General features: G+C 38.6%; 1 long non-coding RNA gene across 1 annotated transcript in view; it reads right to left on the reverse strand.

The window, feature by feature from the left end:
- LOC122335158 overlaps window positions 1–4,038 on the reverse strand; it is a 5,591-nt gene extending 1,553 nt beyond the window's left edge. The window contains exons 1-3 of the long non-coding RNA XR_006248930.1: window positions 3,962–4,038; window positions 2,040–2,095; window positions 1,623–1,725 (exon numbers count right to left, since the gene is read on the reverse strand). This is a non-coding gene — a long non-coding RNA (uncharacterized LOC122335158). The remainder of the gene's footprint in view (window positions 1–1,622; window positions 1,726–2,039; window positions 2,096–3,961) is intronic.
- Window positions 4,039–7,599: the final 3,561 nt, after the last annotated feature.

Here is a 7,599-nt window from a genome sequence, read left to right on the forward strand (position 1 = left end):
AAGTTACCGCGTGCAACTGTTAAGCAAATTCACCGCTGACAGTTACTGAAGATGAATGTTTTCCCCACAATAAAACCCAGAATAGCTTTTTTATACAAAAAAGTTTTTAAAAAACTGGTGTTGGAAACTTTTTTTTTCTTAAATGAAGCCTAAATTAAAACCGAGAATTGGCAATAAAGCTCATGAAACCTGGAGCGATTCTTTGCACAAAGTTTCTGAAACCCAGAAACTGAATCACATTTTCTACAAAGAGCTTCTTAAACCTGGAATTGAAATCACTTTCTTTTCCACAAAAAAAAAGCTTTAAAAACTCAGAATCGGGGTTTTTCGCACAAAAGCATCACATCTTTCTACAGTAAAGCTTCTAAAAAGTGAACCCGGAATCACTTTTCCCCACAAAACATTACTTTTCCCCTCACTAAAAAAAAAAGCTTATAAAACACGGAATCGGAATTCAATTTCTCCACAAAGAGCTTCTTAAACCTGGAATAGGAGTCACTTTCTTTTTCCGCTAAAAAGCTTGAAAACTGCAACTGGAATCACGCTTTTCCACAAAGAGCATCTTAAACCTGAAATTGGAGTCACCTTTTTCACTTCTAAAAAGTGAAATTGGAATCACTTTTCCCCCCAAACCTTCTAAAACCTGGAATTAATGACTTTTTTTCCCCACAAAAAAAAAAAAAAGCTTCTAAAACCTGGAATCAGAATTCAATTTCTCCACAAAGAGTCACTTTTTTCCACAAAACTTCTAAAACCTGGGATCAGAATTACTTTTTTCCATGATAAAGCTTCTAAGATAGGGGTCATCAATCTTGTATTGCAGAGTTTAGCTCCAACTGGCCTCAACAAACCTGCCAGGAAGTGAAATATATCTAGTGAGACCTTGAGTACCTGCTTCAGGCGTGTTTGTTTAGGGTTGCAGGACACTTCATGACCCCTTTTTCTAAAACCTGGAACTGGAGTCATTTCTTTTTCCCACAAAGAGCTTCTAAAAGCTGGATTCAGAATCCATTTTTTCAAACCGCAATAAAACTTAAAAACTAAAAAACTGGAATTGGAATCACCGTTTTTCCACAAAAAACGCTTTTAAAACCCAGAATCAATTTTTTTAACCAGCTTTTAATCTGAAATCATTTTTTTCCTTTGATTGTATGTTTGGTTTTCACAATAAAATGCAGAATCTTTTTCCTCCACAAAATTCAGTATAACATAAAATGCTAAAACCTGGAACTGGAAGGATAATGTTCTTAATGTTTTACACAATAAACCCAAAATCACAATCACTTTTTGAAAATCCGGAATAGGATGCTCTTTTCCATAATTACCGTAATAAAACCAGACTCTGAATCGCTTTTTTCCCCACACATTACAGCTTCTAAAACTCAAAACTTCAACGTGGATCACAACTTCCCTTCCTCCGACTCATCTGTGTTCAGATTAGCATGCGTGCGTCAAAATGCTTAACTGCATGAATAACCTCGGCTCACAAACGAAAGGCCTGCGCTCCGTGCTAACGGTGAAAACCTCCGCGATGTAAATATAAGAGACACGTGACCTGCGCTCAGAGCAAACAGTTGACACGCATGCTAATAGCTAATTATGAACTATGGGGATTTATTTACCTGAAAAAGCTATTAGCCTCCCAAGACCTCCGTTGCCATCATCACCAAATTAACTTCCCTGTACAGCTTGAGGGAGGAAGAGTGAGACGGAGAGAGAAAGATCCTGCTGGGAAAAAAAAAAGAGAAGAAAAAGAAACAAACATAGAGCGGCTTAAATTTTAAGATGGACTTGAAGATGCAGTGCGTGTCATGTTTGTTTTATGACCATATACCTTTAAGTAGATTAAAAAAAATAATAAAATAAATAAAAAAAATACCTTAAAAAGAAAATAATATGACTAACATGAATAAATGCATAAAATAAAATGCTTACTAAATTAATTAATTGTGTGTGCATCATTAAAATACTTTACTATGGTATACATATAAAATAAAAAATAAAATAAAATATCAATAAATAACTGAAAAATTCCTTACAGTCTGGGGATAGTCCTTTTGTTCAAATAATTGAAGATAGAATGAGGGAATCCTGTCTGAAAACAAATAAATAAATAATCATTTTATATCATTACATAGTCAACTTTTTAGCGAACAGTTACTTTGCTTCGCTGTCGCATGAGCTCATTAACATCATTTATTTATCATATGGGTAGAGGTCAAGTTGAATGCACTGCATTGTGGGATACATCTGTGCTAATTATAATAAAGTTTATTTGGTGATACAGCGAAAGAGATTCACAAGTCCTGTCATTTTTGATTGGGAAAACCAACATATTTTCTTCAAAAACGTGTTTTTTCGCTGTGCTTTCCAATCGATCTCATTCACACTGGGTTAATAAATAACTATAAAACGCAAACGCGTGATAATAAAAGCGTGATTTTTGAAAATTAAAATAAACCTGTGAATTATCTGTTTTTGCAAATACACTTTACATGTTATAATCTGTCTCAGGTACCATTCTCTGGGGTTAGACTACTTCTTTTGAAGGAGGGAAACCTGTTTGAAAACAATTATGGTTAATACCGAAATAACTGTTATTTTTGACATTTTTAAAAGGATGGGCTTGACATTAACCATGACTTTAACCGGCGCTTGAGGGTGGTCTCCAGTTGAACTAGCCGGTCTAGTTGGGGTTTTTCAGCGCCATAAAGAACGAATGATCGAGAGAGAAATTTCAAGAGCGATAAAGAGATACAAAGAGATCAAGCGGGTGCTGAGGGAATGCGCTCTTTGAGGCGTGACTGCTCCAGGTAGCTGAAGGTGTCAGCCGGGCTGAAGCTAGTCCAGACAGGGCCATTATCTCTGATCCGACGCGTTCCCTCCTGACCGAGCCCGGATCCACGCCGGGAGAAAGAGAAGGAGAATTTAACCCACCGCCGTGATTTCATTTCTCTACGTGACTGATTATTTCCCTGACTGAACAGTCCTGTCAAAAGTCCTTTGGCGCGAGCAGACATATTAAGACGATCGATTTCCCCCGGACGCTCGAGGCGCCAGACCTCAGGACCACTTAACACCTGTGTGAGAGCGGACGGACCGCGCTTCACCTGCAACCTTGATGTCAAGCTGGAAAAAAGGCTATTTGGAAACAAGAGGCTTTGATTTAGATCCTTTAAGTGCGCTGCCTTTTCTGCTTTGTATGAACAGCATGTACCAGAAGCTGCCTTTCGAAAACATAGAAAGCAAGAGTTTTACTAATGAATAAGCGAAGAACATATCTGTATTGATATTTTTGCTTTATTAAATGTGCTTTTAAAGGCAGCCAAGGCGTCAAGTTAAAGTTACATAAATATAAATGCCGGTGCACTTTTAATATTTACAAGTGGCATAAGTAAAAGCATGATTATAAATGCAGTCTGCTGTAAATCCTCTTATTTAGCAACTAATGCTGCCGTCTTGGGAAGCTGCTACTTAACTCTTTAGCGTTCCTAAGGTCTCTTTTTGAATTGGATTTGTACCTCAGGAGGGACATTGGTTTAAGGTATTGTTCAACTAAAAAGAAGTTTAGTCAACCTCAGATGGCCTGAGAAGTAGATGAGTTTGTCTTTTCATTGGAACAGCTTTGGAGAAACGTAGCATGACCTCACTGTCAATGGATGCTCTGCAGTGAATGGGTGCCGTCAGAATGAGGTCCCAAACAGCTGATAAAAGCATCGTAATAATCCATACGTTTTTATACCATTAAATAATGTCTTCTGGCAAAATAGGAACCCGTAAAACATAATCAGTGCTTTCTTCAGTTAAAAAAAAGGCATGATTCTGTTCAAGTTGAATGTTTTTTCACGCTTTAAGCATGTGGTCTAACACTTCACAACCAGCGCAACACTGCAAAGAACATTAAATCCCACAATGCAAGGCATATAAAATATAAAATATGACTTTAAATAAATATTCTCACCAATTATAGAGCAAACGAAGCACACAGCTTGAAGAAAAATGTAAGACGGTTGAAAAACATGCTGATTTAATGAGACTACCCAGACACCGCCAGACAGAGATAAGTGAACAAAGTCTTAACAAGAACCATTTCAAAATAAAAGACACTCCTAAAATAAAGGTTCCAAAAAGAATCCAAAAAGAATTTTATTTATTCCCCAAAGAACCTTTCAGTAAACAGTTCCCAAAACTTTTTTCTCTAAGTGCGAAGAACATTTGAATGATCTAAAGAACTTTTTTTCACTATAAAGAACCTTTTGTGGAATGGCTGTTAAAAACACTTATAGGACCACTGACCCTGTAAACAAAGTGCATAGTACTAGACCCTAAAACAGGGGTCACAAAATTGGTCCTGGAGGGCCGGTGTCCTGCAGAGCCCCAACCCTAATCAAACACACCTGAGCCAGCTCAAACAGTCTTGCTAGGTGCACTTAAAGCTTCCAGGCAGCTCAAGCTGGAGTTAATGTTTGCAGGACACTGGCTCTCCAGAACCGAGTCTGCTGACCCCTGCCCTTAAATTCATTTCATACTTTCAAACCTCCAGCAAAAGCAGGTCTACACCGTCTGCTACACATTAAGTTGTAGTGCTTTATCATTTTATTTTTCCAAAGTATCAGTAGTTGCTGACAGCATGTTATATTTTTCAGGAGAAGGTGCTGACATTTAATCGAACCTGCAACTTTGTTTCTTAGTTTAAAAACCGAACACAAACACACTCACTCACCCTTTCCCACCACATACACACTCATGGTTGGATCCACCTGATTGCATTTGATTTTTCAAATCCAGTTGTGGATGTGACAGATAAAAGGGTGTGATGCACTTCTGGGCCTCTTTGTGCCTGTATCAGCGCTTAAAACCTCCCATCCAAAATGCTGCGTGTAAATATTTGATGCTGCTGCAGCTCGTTCTGGGCTCTTCTGGAGAGTTCTCTGTGTGTGGTTTGAGCACTCCACACTAAAAGCTACAAGTTACAAAAAGACAAACGCAAGGAAACGGCTTATGAATTAAAAATCATACCGTGTGCTGTAAAAGCACATGGCCCGTCATCAGCTCATATTGTGTTTTTATGAAGGCGTTCAGAGCAGATGCTCATAAACAGCAGCGTACTGTATGAAGACATGTGACACGAAGAAAGAAGGAGAGAGAGAAAAACAAAAAATAGAACGAGAGAACGATAGATAGAGAGAGAGAGAGAGAGAGAGAGAGAGAGAGAGAGAGAGAGAGAGAGAGAGAGAGAGAGAGAGAGAGAGAGAGAGAGAGAGAGAGAGAGAGAGACAGAGAGAGAGAGAGAGAGAGAGAGAGAGAGAGAGAGAGAGAGAGAGAGATAGATAGATAGATAGATAGAGATAGATAGATAGATAGATAGAGAGAGAGAGAGAGAGAGAGAGAGAGAGAGAGAGAGAGATAGATAGATAGATAGATAGATAGATAGATAGATAGATAGATAGATAGAGAGAGAGAGAGAGAGAGAGAGAGAGATGGATAGATAGATAGATAGATAGATAGATAGATAGATAGATAGATAGATAGATAGATAGATAGATAGAGAGAGAGAGAGAGAGAGAGAGAGAGATAGATAGATAGATAGATAGATAGATAGATAGATAGATAGATAGAGAGAGAGAGAGAGAGAGAGAGAGAGAGAGAGAGATAGATAGATAGATAGATAGATAGATAGATAGATAGATAGATAGATAGATAGATAGATAGAGAGAGAGAGAGAGAGAGAGAGAGAGAGAGAGAGAGAGAGAGAGAGAGAGATAGATAGATAGATAGATAGATAGATAGATAGATAGATAGATAGATAGATAGATAGATAGATAGATGTACTTATATTGATGCATCATTTCACTCGTTTATTCTTCTGTCTATCTGCTGTAACACTTTTATTTCCCTCCAGGGTTTTAATAAAGTAGTATCGTCTCGTATCTGACTAAAACAGAGCATTAAAACATGCGACGCAGACCGGAGATCCGTGCCTGTTTCTGAGGAGAGATTCATGAACGCGTCTGCTTTACCGCAGCCAGGGGCCTCGGGGACGCGTCCCTCTGACAGAGACAAAGTGACAGGCGACTGAAGAGGATGCTGGGAACAGAGCGAGGCTTGCGTGGTGTCAGCCGCTCGCTCTGTGATCAACGGCCGGCCCTCGGACCCCTCACCCGTCTCCCGCTCGGTCAAGGGAGAGCACGATCAACCTCCACGCTAAAGCCCTGCGGAAACGCCGAGCGAAGCCGAGCGGAACGAGAGACATTTACGCTGTTTGGACAGAGCCGGGGGAGACCGGTCCTCCCAGGTGCTTGATACTGTGTGTTTTTCACTCTAAACTGAAGGATTTTTCTCTCGCTGTGACAAAGCTGTTCCAGTCATCGCCCGAGGACCTGGTCTTACATGACACGGCCTCTTTCTTCCTCTCTCCAGCAGTTTCTGCCCCGTGCTGCAGCATATTCAGTGTGCCGCTTCCTCTTACACTGTCCCGACGCTCGCCGGGGTCATTAGCAATATTCATTATTAGCACAAAGTACGGCTCATATTCAGGCCATTTACAAAATAAACAGGTATCAGTTTGTCTCGTTTAAAATATCTAACTCCATGTGACACTCTGAAACAGATTTTTTATTACACTACAATAGGATGAATGGATAACAGATAGTTCACAGTGCATTAACTAACGTTAAAAAACATAATTTATGATTTTAACGGCGCATTAGTAAATGCTTAAAATAACATTAACTAAGATTAATTAATGCTGTAGAAGTATTCTTCAAGTTCATGTTACCAATAGAACGATAGAATGATAGATAGATAGATAGATAGATAGATAGATAGATAGATAGATAGATAGATAGATAGACAGATAGATAGACAGATAGATAGATGATAGATAGATAGTTAGATAGATAAACAGATAGACAGATAGATAGATAGACAGATAGATAGATAGATAGATAGATAGATAGATAGATAGATAGATAGATAGATAGATAGATAGATAGATAGATAGATAGATAGATAGATAGATTTTTCAAAGTTTGCTTTTATATTTAAAACTACAGCTGTATGAATTTATTTGAATTTCAGTTCATTTTAATTGTATTTAATTCTACCTCTACTCAAATTTAACTGAATCAGAATGATACAAAGAATTTAATGAAATTTAAAAATCCATTTCAAAAAGCCAATACAACCAACACAACTTTAATCTGTTTTAGGATTTTTAAAACTTTTTAATTTTTTTTTTAAGTCAACATTCAGAGTTAGCATTTATACCGCTTCAACGGTTAATTCAGTTCAATTAAAATTCCTATATTTAAATTCTAATTGCAACCGTGCATCCAAATTGCAGCTTCAGTACAAACGGGGCGTTTTTGAATAGAATTTTGAAAGGCGTTCTCACTAACCTCACTAACTAGCAGGTAAACACTCTGTTACTTACCGGTTCAGCAGTGGGCGTCAAGGTAACAGGTATGCTAATGCAGCGACTGAGTGGGCGGGGAGCCGGCGGGAAGGATCCGCCTCCAGCAGGTGGTTGGGCAGCGGTGGAGCTCATTGGCTCTTCCTTAGGGCATAAACACACACTCACACACACACACACACACA

The sequence above is a fragment of the Puntigrus tetrazona genome, unplaced genomic scaffold (assembly GCF_018831695.1).
Source record: "Puntigrus tetrazona isolate hp1 unplaced genomic scaffold, ASM1883169v1 S000000746, whole genome shotgun sequence".
In the NCBI taxonomy this organism is placed as follows: Eukaryota; Metazoa; Chordata; class Actinopteri; order Cypriniformes; family Cyprinidae; genus Puntigrus; species Puntigrus tetrazona.